Source organism: Anomaloglossus baeobatrachus, chromosome 3, assembly GCF_048569485.1.
Source record: "Anomaloglossus baeobatrachus isolate aAnoBae1 chromosome 3, aAnoBae1.hap1, whole genome shotgun sequence".
NCBI classification, from domain to species: Eukaryota; Metazoa; Chordata; class Amphibia; order Anura; family Aromobatidae; genus Anomaloglossus; species Anomaloglossus baeobatrachus.
The window spans coordinates 90,085,065-90,101,521 of NC_134355.1; the positions used below are offsets into that span (position 1 = coordinate 90,085,065).

The 16,457-nt window shown below is 41.6% G+C and overlaps 1 protein-coding gene across 2 annotated transcripts in view; it reads left to right on the plus strand.

Annotated features, from left to right (window-relative positions):
• Window positions 1-16,457, plus strand: part of PAK5 (p21 (RAC1) activated kinase 5) — a 250,461-nt gene that overhangs the window by 67,937 nt on the left and 166,067 nt on the right. The gene's annotated exons all lie outside the window — the stretch shown is intronic.

Here is a 16,457-nt window from a genome sequence, read left to right on the forward strand (position 1 = left end):
ATTTTTCGGAATGTGAGCAGGGCCTTAGTTTGATGGCTTTTGTCATCGTTGGGACCGCTTCACTCTCTGCATGCAGTTTTTTTTTCTAACCACAAACAATGAAGCCTGACGGGAGATGATCTATGGTTAAAAGGTTTACGCATTTCATAATTCATTGCTAGGTTTGACTAAATTAAGCTGCATGCCAAAACTGCATCAAAATCATAAATGTGAATGAGACCCTTGGGTTTAAAACCACTGCCACTTCCATTTTCTGATATATTCTTGCATATAATGACGGGTCATCTATATGGATGAAACAATAACTAACTATAAGTGCCAAGGATAATGGTCTTATGGGCTGTAAATCACCAGTACCATTGCACTCAGTTGATGCCTTGTCATAACGTGCAACACATCATCTCTGAGGAGCACTGGGCACTAGTAACAGATTACTGGAGCACAGACCGTACCATAGGTGAGTACAGCATCTTGGCACGATTTGTTTTTCTATATTTGGTAAATATACAGTACAATTTGCATTATATTTCCTTTTAAAGGGCTTCTCTGTGCATATGGTATTGATGACCTATCTTTTGGATGATACCCGTCAGCCTTAACGACTGTTACAAGCTCAGGCGGTGGCCGCTAAGCATTGCATAAGAAAGCTCCATTGAATGTGTGTATCAGCCCCTGGCTGTGCCCACTGATCTGATAGTGATGATCTGTCCTAAGGTCAAATATCAAATGGGACGCTATAATAAAAAAAATTGCCAACTGTTTAAATTAGGTATTTTGTGTTTTATATATATATATATATATATATATATGTATATATATATATATATATATATATATATCTCCTCTAATTGGCAATGTTTTTTGTTTTTTTACGTTTCACAATCCCCTTCACCCTAGGGCGATTTTCCTTTTTTCGTTTTATTTTTTTTGCTTCCCTTCTTCCGAGAGGTATAACTTTTTTTTTATTTTTCCATCAATCTTACCATATAAGGACTTGTTTTTTGTGGGACGAGTTATACTTTTAAATGAAACCATTAGTTTTACCACATGGTGTACTGTAAAGCGAGAAAAAAAAATTCCAAGTGCGGGAAAATTGAAAAAGAAGTGCGATTGAACGATTATATTTGGGGTATTTTAATCACCGTGTTCACTATAAGCTAAAACGGATGTATCGGTGTGATGCCTCAGGTCGGTACGAGTTCTTAGACACCAAACATGTATAGGTTTACTTTTATCTAATGGGTTAAAATAATTCAGAAGTTTGTCCCAAATAAGTGGCACACTTTTTCCGCCATTTTCTGCGACCGATAGCGTTCTCATTTTCCCGAAATGGGGCTCAGTGTCAACTTATTTTTTGCGTCTTGAGCTGATGTTTTTGATGGTGCCATTTTTGCGTAGATGCTACTTGTGACCACCTGTTATTGCATTTTGCACAAATTTGCAACAAACAAAAAATGTAATTTTGCTGTTTGGAATTTTTTTTGCCACTACGCTGTTTACCGATCAAATTAATTGATTTTAGATTTTCATAGATTGTACATTTCTAAACACAGCGATACCAAATATATGTATTTTTTAATTTTTTTTAACCCTTTAGTTTTCAATGGGGCGACTGGGAGGTGATTTGAACTCTTAGGTTTATTTTATTTATTTTTTTAAGTTTTTAAAACGTTTTTTTATTTTACTAGTTCCCCTAGGGGGCTATAAGGATCTGCAGTCTGATCGCTCATACATTTGTCCTGATCAGAGCAGCATCGCTCTGATCAGGAGAAATTCTGCTTTTTTATTACATCCGGCGCTCTGCTAGCTTTAACAGGAACGACGTCATGACCCTGTGCTACCATGGCAAAGATCAGCTCCCCGTGATCACGTCATGGGGCCTCCGATGGCAGCGGGGAAAGGTGCATTCCCCGCTTCAGCGCTTTAAATTGCTCTATCACAGGTTAACAGACGCGGATGGATCACGGATCCTCCTGAAAGGCACACAAGGTTTCTGTTCAAATCAGCAGACATGTGCGAGAATCACCACTGGCTCACTGCAGCAGCCGGTGGTGATCACTCTTTCATGATTTAGGACGAACCATTACGTCCTAGGTCGTGAAGTGGTTAAACTACAAAAATATATCTCTTGCAATTTTCACACTAGTGACGAAAGATCGTTTGGACATTAACTTCCTGTTGTTTCAGGAAACAACACATGTACATAGTAGCAATAATGGTCAGACCCTGACCCTATGTTTTTTATTAAATGTTCACATGTGACATTCCCTAATGGGATTGATAGATCCTGCATTATCACATATCACATGTCGCATACAGAGGTGCTTCTTGTCATTGTAATCTTACCACCTAATATAGAGCCTGCTGTAAATATTTTTTTAATGAAAGCACAGGTAGTACGAGTCTTTAAACCATTTAAACAATAGGTCATTTTCTGATGATAGCTGCCTTTTAATAATAATTAAAATAAAATAATATTAATAATAATAAAACGGTGAAATATGTAGCAAATTCACATTCTTGGAGTGAATATATAAAATGAATTCTTATACAGATCTAGGATATGACTATGCCTCTACGGGCTCATTCACACATAATTGATTTTCCTGTCCAAGAAAATAGTTCCAAGTTTTATGAGCGTTTATTTTTATTTATTTATCAGATATTATTCTTGACCAATGAGTTTTTACCATTAGAATTTGGTCTGAGTTTCAACTGTTTTTCTCAGATAAGAAAAAAAAAGGTTTCTTTACCTTCTTCTATCTAGCGATCCATGAAAAATAGACAGCACTCTGAGAGCATCTGAGTGCTGTCCAATCTTTTCACATACCAATAGACAACAATAAGTTGTCAGAATGAAATAGATTGGGCCAGTAACTCTTGAATTAAAAGCAGAACTGTAAATCCAGCGTCTGTGACTGTTTATATAGATCTTGGCATGTAAAGGGGGCATAACACACAGCGATATCGCTAGCGAGCGTACCCGCCCCCGTCGTTTGTGCGTCACGGGCAAATCGCTGCTCGTGGCGCACAATATCGTTAGGAGCCATCACACGGGCTTACCTGCTTAGCAACGTCGCTGTGGCCGGCGAACCGCCTCCTTTCTAAGGGGGCGGTTCATGCAGTGTCACTATAAGGCCACCCAATGGAAGCGGAGGGGCGGAGATGAGCGGACGTAACATCCCACCCACCTCCTTCCTTCCTCATTGCAGGTGGCCACAGGTAAGCTGTTGTTCGTTGTTCCCGAGGTGTCACACATAGCGATTTGTGCTGCCACGGGAACAACGAACAACCTGCGTCCTCAACAATCAACATTTTTTTTGAAAATGAATGACGTGTCAACGATGGACGATTTGAGTATTTTCCATCGTTAACGGCCGCTCGTTGGTGTCACACGCAACGACATCGCTAACAATGCTGGGTGTGCGTCATGGAATCCGTGACCCTGGCGATATATCGTTAGATACGTTGTTGCGTGAAATGGGGCCTTAATTGAGCCATAAAAGTGTAAGGAAATACTGGTGGGAGATTAAATTAGCCTATGAACCACGTCGTCTAATCATTCTGGATCAAGCAGGACAATCTTGAAATTGGCGAGTTATCCTGCTGTGTCTGGAGGTCGGCATTATGTCCCATTTTCAACTAGTGGAGCACTATACTTAGTGGTAATTAGACTCTATGGGGCATCATACTATGTGTGAGGGCACTGTGGGAGCATCATGTATGAGCATGATACATTGTGAGGGAACACTGCGCTGGCATCATACTGTGTGTGTGTGGAGGATGGTGGAGGCATCTTACTTTGTGTAGGTAATTGGAGGAATATTAATTGGTGGGTTTGGCATTGTGGGGTCAATATTGTACCAGAGTCTATAAAATGATGGTTGTCTCACGTTGTAGTGGATGGTGAGATATGGAGCCTGAAGGTCAAAAGTTAAAAAAACTGTTAGCCGTTTGCTCGTCAGTGTATAAGGGAAGACATCGTGGGAGCATCATGCAATGGGGCACAATGGGGATACATTGTGGGAGGGGAACTAAGGGCATCATACTGTGTTAGAGGGGCACTGTGGAAGTTTCATACACATGAAAGAAATCAAAATGTGTGGAGTGCACTGTGGGGGAATTATACAGTATGTGTAAGGGGGAACATCAATGTGTGGAGGGAACATTGTGAGGGCGTCATACCGAGTGGAAGCCATAGGGTACGGTTGCACTTGCGTATGACTCCTGTGAGTCTCGCATCGAAAATCACACAGAATATGACATTTTACCGAGATCTTTGATTTAGCAAGTTCTCTGATATTTTCTGTGAACTCCCCCTAAACCGGAGGTGCCGTATAACTGTGCCATGTGTCAGCGATATCCTCCCAGTGCAAACATTCCCTAATATCATTACGCTTCATTTAAAATCCTTTTTTTCCCCCGTGCTTGATGGATCTGGGCCAAAGCAGCTCAAATATTTTACAAAATCCAACTTGACATTCATAAGCATTAAAGCAGCATTAGATAAATCTGAGTCTTATTATAGAAACACTGAAATGAAGAGCCTGACACTTAGAAAGTACTTAAAGCTCTTTTGTGTGTATTTATAGACTCCAGAAATAGTCGTAGGCTTCTGCTGAAATCTGCGTCTTCCAAACAGAAAACCCAAAAGTAAAGGTGACACAATTCTGGGGAAAATGTAGCCAGCAAAACATTTGTGCAGAAGACACTAAACCATAAGAGGATGTTCACACTATAGGACCGCACAGTTTTTTTTCATGATTTTCTGCAATTGCAGTAAAAACGTATCTTTTTTTCTTCAAGTTTAAAAAATAGTAATCGTTAGTGGTTTTACTACAGTTTCGGAAAATTACGGAACCAATCCCATAACCCAATCATATCATGTGAATACGGCACAAAAAATCCAATCCCTGATACCTGTTGCATTTCCAGATTGTAAAATTACACCTTAAGGCCCCTTTCAGACGTCAGTGATTCTGGTACGTTTGTGCTTTTTTTTCTACATACCAGAATCACTGACATACGCAGACCCATTATAATGAATGGGTCTGCTCACACATCAGTGATTTTTCACTGAACGTGTCTCCGTGCGGTGTACACTCGTGTCCGTGATTGCCGCACGGAGACATGTCCATTTTTTTCTGGCATCACTGATGTCCCACCAACCACCCAGTGGTGTGGTCCGTGAAACACGTGCCAGAAAAAAACGTGCTTTGAAAATAAAAAGCATTTTAACTCACCCGGCTCCAGCGACGCTCTGTGCAGCCTGATCTCCCTGCTGCTTCTGAGCCGGCTCATTACTGTTGCGCATATTCATGATGCACGACACAGCCGACCCGGAAGCAGCTGCTGCGCGGGTCAGCGCCGGCCGGATGCTGTACCGCAGGAGCGATCAGCACCAAGGACAGCGGGAGCGGGCACAGGTGAGTTGATTTCTAAGTGCAATCATGGGCCACGGAGAATGGAGCCCGGATTGCACTTAGACAACCCACGTGTGCCGTGAATTACGGCACACGGAGGGACATGGGCGTGTTTTAAACGTCAGTGAAGGACGTCAGTGTTTTTCACTGACGTGTGAAACGGGCTTAAAGGGAACATGTTAGGTCCCTATGCCCTCCAACCCAACAGCAGTCATACCTTAATATCCAGATTCCCTCCCTAACCAGCCCTGTGTAACGCTATTCACTAATATGAATGTTTAAAAAATATTACTTTTAAACCTCGTTGTCCCTATGGTAATAAGGGCCCTGACTAGTCTAAGGTGCATTAGTTCCCCTGACTAGTCGGCCCTCTTTTCGTGTTATCATGCCCCTCTGGGAGTGATAACATGATTTCCAAGAGGCAGCGTCGCTGTCAGCTCCTGGAAATCTTGCACATGCACATGGCTTATTCTGCCCTCATTGGTGTGCCTTAGAAGCACGGTGTACGCTTCCCAGCTTCATTAGGCACACCACGCATGACCGGAAGTTCAGAAGACATGCATGTGAGCCGTCTTCTGTACTTCCGGTCATTTGCAGTGTGCCTAATGAAGCTGGGAAGTGTACACCCTGCTTCTAAGGTGAACTAACACAGCTGAAATGAGTCGCGTGCATGCGCGAGATTTCCATTAGCTGGCAGTAATGTTGGCTTATGGAAATCATGTTATCACTCCCACAAGAGCATAATAACATGGGGAAAAAAGGCTGGCTAGTCAGGGAAAACCATGTCCCTTTGACTAGTCATGGCCCTAGGAACAGCGAGGTTTATAAGTCTTCTTTGCAAATATTTATATTAGTGAATAGCTATATATAGGGCTTATTAGGCAGAGAATTTGGACATACAGGTATGAATGCTGCTGGTTTGGAGGGCATGGGAGACCTGACAGGTTCCCTTTAAAGGGGTTGTCTGGTCTTCTGATACAATGATTCTGTAGACTTCTAAATATCCTGAAATCCTTCAGTCAGGATTCTCCGGTATTGCCGGTGAGAGAAGGTGGGCATGTGACCACAAGGGTGCAATTTTGTGCTCGTCTTCTTTCAATTCTCCATGCACATATGGTTGGAATGTGGCCAGAGGTATGGAAGTCATATACTTACAGTCACATTATGTCCGCTCTTATCGGCAATACTGCTGAATCCTGACAGCGTCCGTATCACTGTCAGATTTCACATAGAGGGACTGCACACTTTCGAACAACCCCTTTAGGATACTTTTTTTTTTCTACCACAAGAATATTGGCTATTGTGTTGCACTTGTCTTAAAATACCGAGTTTGACCATGCTAATCATTATTATTATTATTATTATTATTATTGTTATTATTATAGCGCCATTAATTCCATGGCACTTTACAAGTGAGAGAGGGTATACGTACAACAATCATTAACAGTACAAAACAGACTGGTATAGGAGGAGAGAGGACCCTGCCCGCGAGGGCTCACAGTCTACAGGGAATGGGTGAGGGTACAATATGTGAGGACAGAGCTGGTTGCGCAGTGGTGTTCTGGTCTGGGGGTTATTGTAGGTTGTAGGCTTGTTGGAAGAGGTGGGTCTTGAGGTTCCTCTTGAAGCTTCCACAGTAGGGGAGAGTCTGATATGCTGAGGTAGAGCTTCCAGAGTATGGGGGAGGCACGGGAGAAATCTTGTACGCGATTGTGGGAAGAGGAGATAAGAGAGGAGTAGAGAAGGAGATTTAGATTCCACAGACTACCTTTACCAATGATGCCGTGTGTCAGCCATGACAGCTTACATGGACACCTGATTCCACAGCTTGATACAGTGATGCCATAACTACGTGTGGTGTGCCATTACCATGATTATCTATGGGCTTCCACAGACACATGATGTAGTAGACTTCATGGTATTGCAGAGGTTTGTGAGATGCAGGGAGAATCATGCCACCTAGAATATAGGAAATAATCTCCGAATTTAATCTTTTTTAACACATCCATTAGTTTAGAAAACATCTTGGATCCTTCTCCATTCATCGCTTGTCTAAAATTTAGTATCAGATTTTCTTTCCATAATGTTGCATTTATTAGGGGTCATTTCAAAATGATAGAGAACCTGTCAGCATGATTATGTAATGTAAAGTAAAGACTTGTATGTAATGGGGCTGTAATACTGATATTACATTGGTACTTTGGTGAATAAATCTGCTGTGTGGCTCTTAATTAATCACCATTTGAAGATTTCTGCTAATTAGATTTTGGTGCAGAGGGACCGGAAGGCACACTGGGCCTTCCTCTCCCTGTCTGTGATTCCCTGGCCCCCTCGTCTGCCTCCGATCTGTGAATAATGTGCCTCCGGTCTCTGAATCTTCTGCCCACTTTGAAATATCAGCAGTATGACCTATGGTTCACAGACTAGAAGCAGGCAGAGGGGCCGGGGAATCACAGACAGGGAGGAGGAGATCCAGTGTACAGTCTGACCCCTGTGCACCAAAATGTAATTAGCTGAAAACTTCAAATGGTGATTAATGAAGAACCACAAAGCTGTTTCTTCACCAAAACTATCAATATAATCAGTATTATAGTGTCGTCACAGCCAAGTCTTGACCTTACATTACAAAATCATTCTGACAGGTTCTCTTTAAACTTCTGTTTTATTAAGTAGCTTACAAGGAAGCTATCATCTGAAAATGATCTATTGTTTACATCAGTTTTCTATGTTAAATGTATTTTTTAACAACATTGTTGGTGATTTTTTTTCCCATATCACTATCTTTTTTAGTAACCAAAGTTAGTAGTCTTGCAATTTTCTCATTGACCAGTGGGACTCTTTTAGACTCTAACTTCCTGTTGTTTCAAGAAAAGTTTACAGCAGCTTCATTACCGTCAAAGGCAGAGTTACAATGATAGGTTACATCTCTATACAACGCTGATAACACAGGATCCACCAACCACATTAGGTGATGTCACAGCTCCCCTATCCCCCCTTCCTTCAAAATGACCTCACACACACTCATTAGATCTTCAGTACCAAAAACAGGATCAGAGTCCGTTCACTGTGACTAATGTACATGTGTTCTTTCCTGAAACAACATGAAGTTAGATTCTAACAGAAGCGCCAGTGGCGAATGAGAACATGGCAAGATTTCTATCATTTATTATCAATATAGATTACTAGCTGTACTACCCGGCTTTGCCCGGGTTAATAACTGTTGTTAACAAAAAATTTTCTGCACACAACAACCACAAAACAAATAGAAAGGTAATTATTAAAAGGTCTGTCTCTTTCCAGGTCTGTCTCTTTCCAGGTCTGTCTCTTTCCCAGGTCTGTCTCTTTCCCCGTCTCTTTGTCTGTCTTTTCCTTTCTGTCTCTTTCCCCATCTGCCTGTCTCTTTCTGTCTCTTTCCTTGTCTGTCTCTATTTCTCTGTCTCTTTCCCCGTCTGTCTCTATCCTATCAAGGTCTGTGTCTTTCCCCATCTATCTTTGTCTGTCTCTCTGGTTGTCTCATCCTTCCCTGTCTGCCTGTCTCTGTCCCTGTCTGCATGACTGTCTGTCTCTTTCCCCATCTGTCTCTTTCCAGGTCTGTCTCTATCCAGGTCTGTCTCTGTCTGTCTTTTTCACCGTTTGTCTCTGTCTGTCTCTTTCCCTGTCTGTCTCTATCTCTCTGTCTATTTCCCAGTCTGTCTCTCTCTGTCTGTCTCTCTCTATCCGTCTCCCCACAACATCTTATTACCTCACATATAAGCTTCTTATACTATGAATGTCTTTTGTTCCTATAGCAACCACTCACAGCACCTACTAATAACCTGTAGTTCCAGGCTCCATTTACTTTAATGAAGGCATGTTTTTTGGAGAGTAACTGTAAAGCGCGGGGTTAAATTTTCCTGTCAAAACATAGTCTACGACATTCCCTGGGTCACATGAGCTGTCTGTGCAAAATTTTGTGATTGTAAATGCGACGGTGCGGATACACTTTTCGTTTGACTTTTTCTCCATTATGTAGATAGGGGCAAAATTGATTGATAAATTGGAACGCGCGGGGTAAAAATTTCGCCTCACAAAATAGCCTATGATGCTCTCGGGGTCCAGACGCGTGAGTGTGCAAATGTTTGTGGCTGTAGCTGCAACGGTGCAGATGTCAATCCCGGACACACACACACACACACACACACACACACACACACACACACACGGCTTTATATATTAGATGACATGGAAAAAAACAACCTACCATACATAAAAAAATACTTTATTTTCCCACTGATAACTGAGCCTTAATTGGGAAATGCCAAATCATACTTTATTTAAAAAAAAAAAAACAAAACAAAAAAAAAACCAAACAAACTCCAGTACCTAAAAATCATCAAGCAAGATTTAAATAGACCCAAATAAATGTATACTGTGTATGTATTGTTCTTCTGCTTTCTTCATATGGTGGTAAATGAATACCCCTTTAAGGCTGATTACAAAGGTGTTAGCTGTCATTGTAATCCTATCTGAGATGATAATGAGACTGCTGAAAAGTCTAATGTACAAAACAGGAAGTGACTGCGAGTGCATCACATGACACTCGACTCCCGCTCTGCTGTGAGTGTAAGCTGAGTGTCATGCCACTGTTATGCGATCCTGCGATCACAGCACAGCCGTTGAGGAGGGGGGCGGGCACTGCAGAGGAGAGGGAGGCACTAATCTCCTTTTCTCTTCCATTGTCATATGGATATGAATATATTGCACTGTTCTCCGTTGTAATGCGAGTGCAGTTAGAAGTTTCTCTCGCACCTATAGACTTGTATGGGTGCGAGAGAAAACAAATCGGATTCCACTCGCAGCATGCTGCAATTGTTTTCTCTGTCCGATTAGGGTCTAGGGGCCAGTGTGATAATGGAAAGATTTCTGACTTTTATATAAATACTAAAATTGAAAAAAAATAAATAAATAAATACAAAAAATAAAAATGTATAAAAAAAAAACTTTGATTCCCTTTTGAAGATCTTATGACATGGGAGAATTACTGCATAGTATATAATGTAAGAATAATAAAAAAAAAACCTACAACTTTACATTACATTTTGCAAACCAGACATGCCACCATTGATGGGGCTGCTGTCATTTCTATGCACTGCTGTGTGTCTGGGATGGGTTGGACATTGGCAAAAACTTTGTTCTAAAAGCAGCTGACTGTGGCTGGAATGTAACAATGATCCCGTTACAACTTCCAGTAAAGCAATGGCCAGGGTCGCCTGAATCATTGTGCTGGCGTGTGCACTTTTACTGGAATCTCTACAAGCAGGGAGCTGGCTGCTCATTTTAACCCAGTGAGCGTCCATCAGTAAGCGCACACTTTTCTGAATAATCTCATAGACTCTTAGCGGCGCAGGGAAGGAGCTGCAAAGCACAGGATGATTTTCCTGAGTGGTAAGTTCTAAGCTAATTTATTTAATTACATTTTCGCCTTAAACATTTTATCGTTCCAAATTTGGCTGTAAATTCCCTGTTGCAATGTGTGTTGTGCTCCCGGATGATGGCATCAGGTGTCACGTGTTACCATAGACATGGTCATTAGTGTGCGAGGTGGACTTTTTCAAGAAAAATCATGATAAAATGCCTCCAATGTAGACTTAGATAATTTAGTATAAGCTCTATGGAATTCCAACTTCTTCACCTGCTTTTCCAAGACATTTTACACATCGATAAACATGTGTATATCTATAGTGGCCAACATTTCAAGATATGTATCTATGATGTGTAGCGTTGGCTTATAATTACTATAAACGTCAGTAGTTAGATGCCAGAACAACGAGATGAACAGGTCTTCACAATGGAACGTCACATCTGTCCTACTCGCGGGATTATGGTGACGAGTGGCATAATATACAGTAGCCTGACCCCTTTATTCTTCACTCCCTGTACTCCGACAGCTCGACATTACATTGGTTTCTAAACTGTCCAAGGAGATGTTTTTCATCATAACAATACTAGGCCACCTGGAACTCGTGCTACTGTGAGCAGCCTAAACGTTCTTCCAGGGCCTGCAGCGCCTCCAGATTTGTCTCTCATCAGGCACATCTGGGACATCATTGGTCGGCAATAGCAAAGGGAGATGCCAGCAGAGGATCTTGATTTGTGCATTCAGCGTGGCAGAACATTATGTAGACAACTATTAATAACCTCATTGATAACAACCAAGGCTATAAATGTGGGTATTTCTGTGTGTGATGCTCATACTCCATACAAATTTAATCAAGATGTTTTGAAAATTTTGATTCCAGTTTTTCATTATTTGCGTATCATTGTCATATTGTCTATCTATCCTATTATTGCAATAATTCCATAACAAAATGTGTATATTTGATATGTAGCTATGTATATTTATGTATATATGACATATCGGAAACTGTGCTTTCACTTTTTTTCCTCTCCTTTGCCTTCATTCACTCTGAAACCCCCCAGTCTTGCTCAGGGCGGATAGTTAGCATAGTGAAGAGTAAGGATACAACTCGTATTATACTCCATTGAGAAACGATGGGTGGAGGAGTGAGTAGCAGAGTGAGAAAACAGGCAGAGCTAGACCCATAAAGGGACTTCCAGAGAGTTGGACCCGATGCCCCTCGAGGTCCCTTCCACTTTTACTATTCTATGATTCTATGACATGCTGAGCTTTCTAACAAGTATTGTACCTCTTCCCAGAGCTGGATTCTAATCTACTGTGCTCAGTACTGCAGTATAGTTTCCCCAATGGTACTGCTTCTTCTCTTTGTGCGCTATCTATGAAATGACAAGTAGGAATCTTTTTTGTGTGTTTTTTTTTGTCCTTATGGGAGGAATCATAGCAGCTAATCTCCTCCCACCATCTCAAAGCCAATTGCAAATTTATTTCACGAGTGTGTTGTACTTTGTTGAGACCTCAGGGGGATCTGGGATCAGAAGGTCACAGCATTTAGTTGATCCTTTTTAAAACCTGCTCATCGTTTATCCTGAGTAGGAGCATATTTAATTCCATTCGGTGGTGAAGAAGTTAAGGTTTTTTCAATATTAAGGAGACTGACTTGTAGCTGGTAATCACAGCTGCAGCCATGCTCCTCTGCTATATAAAGCCACTCCTTACTCCCTTCTATGCCGTCTATAGTTCATTCTATGCTGACCTATGAAGGCCTAGTCTCTGGATCCCAAATTTAACATGAGCCAACAATGCGGAGATAAAAAGGCCAACAAACTTCTGGGATGTATCATGACAAGTATTGAATCTAGATCAAGAGAGGTAATTATTCCCCTATACTCTGCCCTGGTCAGACCCCACCTGGAATACTATGTACAGTTCTGGGTGCCCCAATTCAAGATAGACATCGATATATTGGAGCAAGTCCAGAGAAGAGCAACCAAGATGGTAGAAGGTCTGCAAACCATGTCATATGAAGACCGGCTAAAAGAACTAGGGATGTTTAGTTTGAAAAAGAGAAGGCTGAGAGGAGACTTAATAGTGGTCTACAAATATTTCAAAGGTAGTCACAGTGCAGAGGGAACCACCCTATTCTCATTAGCACAAGGAAGTACAAGAAGCAATGGGAGGAAACTTAAAGGAAGGAGATTCAGATTAGACATTAGGAAAAACTTTCTGACAGTGAGGGCAGTCAGGGAGTGGAACAGGCGACCACGGGAGGTGGTGAGCTCTCCATCAATGGAAATCTTCAAGCGGAAACTGGATAAACACATAGCTGGGATGATTTAGAAAAGCCTGCACTCGCAGGGGGTTGGACCCGATGGCCCTTAAGGTCCCTTCTAACTCTATCATTGTATGATTCTGTGAGAAAGCTATGGTTCTCTTTCCAGCGGATTCGGTGGAGTTTCTCTTGTTGTTTCTGTCTCTCTTGTTTGTCTCCCCTTCCTCATGTTGTCTTTATATTAATAGTAAGACTAGTGTCTTGCTGGCCTGCTCACTAGTCAGGGCTAGTCCAGGGTCAGCCAGAGCCTAGGCACATGATTGCGCAAGGGGAGAGGTGGGGGACATTACCTGTCTAAGGATGTTAGGGAGCTCAGGGATAAGCCACAGGTGAGTTAGGTACTGACCCCTATCCCTATCGTGAGGGCCTACCTTCTCATCTTCCCTGGTGCACACCCTCCTCTTGCGTTCCCTTGCCCTGGCGGGGAAATCAAAGTATTCATCTAATCTTCTTTCTTCAGGAGCTTATCACTTCTCTATTTCATGGCTTCCTGCTTGCCTTATGCAGTATTGGAGGAGTTCAAGTGCACTGAATGTGGCTGTATCCAACGATCTGGGCTGATTCAGATTAACACTCAGGCTCAAAAGCAAAGAGCGTGCAAGAACATGCTTCTCTCCTAGGAAATCGGCCACCTCTGATAGACTGCTGAGAAAAATCCTTCCTTTTTACCTATTTATTAAGATGAGACAATCCATTTAATAGATAAAATTTACAGAGGGGAAAACAAATGAAAACGCAGAGTGCAAGACATGTAATGGCGAGTACTGATGTTATTCCTCATAAACACGCACAACAGCTTATTTGCGAAAGTTTTTGGAAGTATAGTTCCCTTTAAAATGGTCTGGCAGCAGAGTATGTATAACGAGTGTCTCTGTGCTTTCTAAAAGTTGGTATATTAAATATCCATGGAGAATATACAATATTGGCCAAAAATAAATATTTTATTGTGCTGAGTGAGTAAAGGAAAGCTTATGGTTGGAATTCTCCAGTGGTGATCTTGTATGTATTTTTCATGGTGAGTAATGTCACTGCATTGATGTGGCAGGTTGCTTGAATTAAATAAATGATTCATTAAATTTTAACTCCTTTGGGACAAAAATATATTTGTTCACAAGGATTACATTCTGCTAGTTGGACCATAAAGGAAACATAGTTTGTCCATCTAAACTGTTGTAACCACAATATAACGACCCTTATTTCTCCAAAAATAAAACAGGGTTTTATATTATTGTTGGCTCCAAAAGATGCGCTAGGGCTTATTTTCAGGGGATGTCTCTCATTTTGTATTGGCGTCAGTGATTGGGTAGCTTGTTAATGCAAAATTAATATTCACTCCCCACCACCGGCCACCCCTCTGCACCGGCGTCAGTAAGGCTATGTGCCCACGTTGCGTTCTGTCCCTGCAGAAATTTCTGCAGCGATTTGAACAGCACACGTGCGCTTCAAATCGCTGCAGAAACAGTCCGTAATGAAAAACCGATTTCATGCACTCTGTGTGCAGCCTCTCCCATAGACAGAGCGGGACCTGCATCCAAAGCGCATGAAAGAAGTGACATGTTGCTTTTTAGAACGCAGCGATTTGGCAGCAGCCGAAGCGCTGCGTTCTAATACGCCACGTGGGCATGGATTATGCACAATCTTCATAGATTATGCTGAGGACGCATGCAGTTACGCTGCGGTGCAGAACGCAGCCTAACTGCATGAAAATACGCTACGTGGGCACATAGCTTAACTGGAACATGTGTTAATGGAACTTATCATTCACCCCTTTCACTGCCCACCCCTGTGTGATGCCAGCACAGAAGGGTAGATATTCATTTACAGTTAACACATGTTGCAATCACTGATGCCAGCACAGAGAGGTGGGTGAAATTATGGGCGGGGAATGTGGTGAATATTCATTTGCTATTCCACAAGTTCCAATCACTGACACCTGCACAGAGAGGTGGGCAGGATTATGGGCAGGGAAGGAGGTGAATATTCATTTTCCATTACACATTTTCCAATCACTGATGCCACCGTATAGGAGTCTGCGGATTAAGAGGTGAATATTCATTTTGTATTATCCATCCATTGACTATAAACCTCGGGGGCTTACAGCAACACAATGGGGCAACGTACAACTAAAAGTTTTATATCCTGAAGGGGTTGCCCAATCCCTATTTCAGGATACTATTATAGAATGGTACGCAACTAGAGCTTATTTTTGGAGTAGGACTTATATTATAAACATACTCCAAAAAGGCTGAAAAATCCTGCAATGGCTAGTTTTCTGGGTACGTCTTATTTTCAGGAAAACAGGATGATCTTTCTAAGCAAATGCAAAGAAAATTGTGTCAGCTCACCTTCTGAGTGCAGAGTCCGGTTATAGATCTGCCGCTCAGAGGCCTTGGTAAAGCAGAAAGTCCAATAAAGAAAGAAAATTCCAGCGCAGAGGGTTCTCTTTTATTTTTCCATTAAAATTATTTGCAAAATGGTCAGACAGCTTAAAAACTTACATCCATGAAACTTTGTTTATCTTTCTAAACAGACTCATGTGGCTACAATAATATCTTAAACTAGAAAAAGTTTTGAGTTTTTTTCATTAAAATTAGTGGTCCGAAGTCCAAAGTTATTTTCCTTCTAAATCCTTATCTAATCAGTGCCATAATCTAAACTTTTCTAATATGCTCGAATTAATAATTCTTTATCCTTCCTTATCCACTGTCTAACTGCTTTTTTTATTTTTTATTTTTTCGCTTCCTTCTTTGATGATGCTTTGTTTGAGAATCCCAGTGCATGTTGGGATATTCAAACGAAGTGTAAGCAGGAGGCAGAGGCTGCGGTCACTGCCACAATTTCTGCCTCTCCCTGAAATGAAGTGTCATCGGTGACACACTTTTCAGGGGCTGGGCTAGTTTCTGCACGCTGTTTGTTATGCACAATGACAGTGCACTCTGTTGTCGACTCAGACCAGCCGTAATGAGCCGGTAACAGAGCGCGTTGTCAGAATACCCGGAGTCTAGAGACCAGTGACATCACTTTTGGCGGCAAAACCAAAAATGGTGCAAAAACAAAACTAACCAAAATGGTTTCTTTAAAGGGAATTTGTCAGTAGGATCAACCCTCTTAAGTCATCTATATGGGCGTATAAGTCATAGAAAGCTAAATTAAATAATACCTTGATATCTACGAAACGATGAATAGTTCCAAGAAATCCACTTTATTTCTTAGATTGCACACTGCATTTTGTTTCCACTTCAGTGGTCCCATTGGGGTTTACGTCCGGACCCTCAGCAAAATTAATAATCCGAACATTAATGGTTAC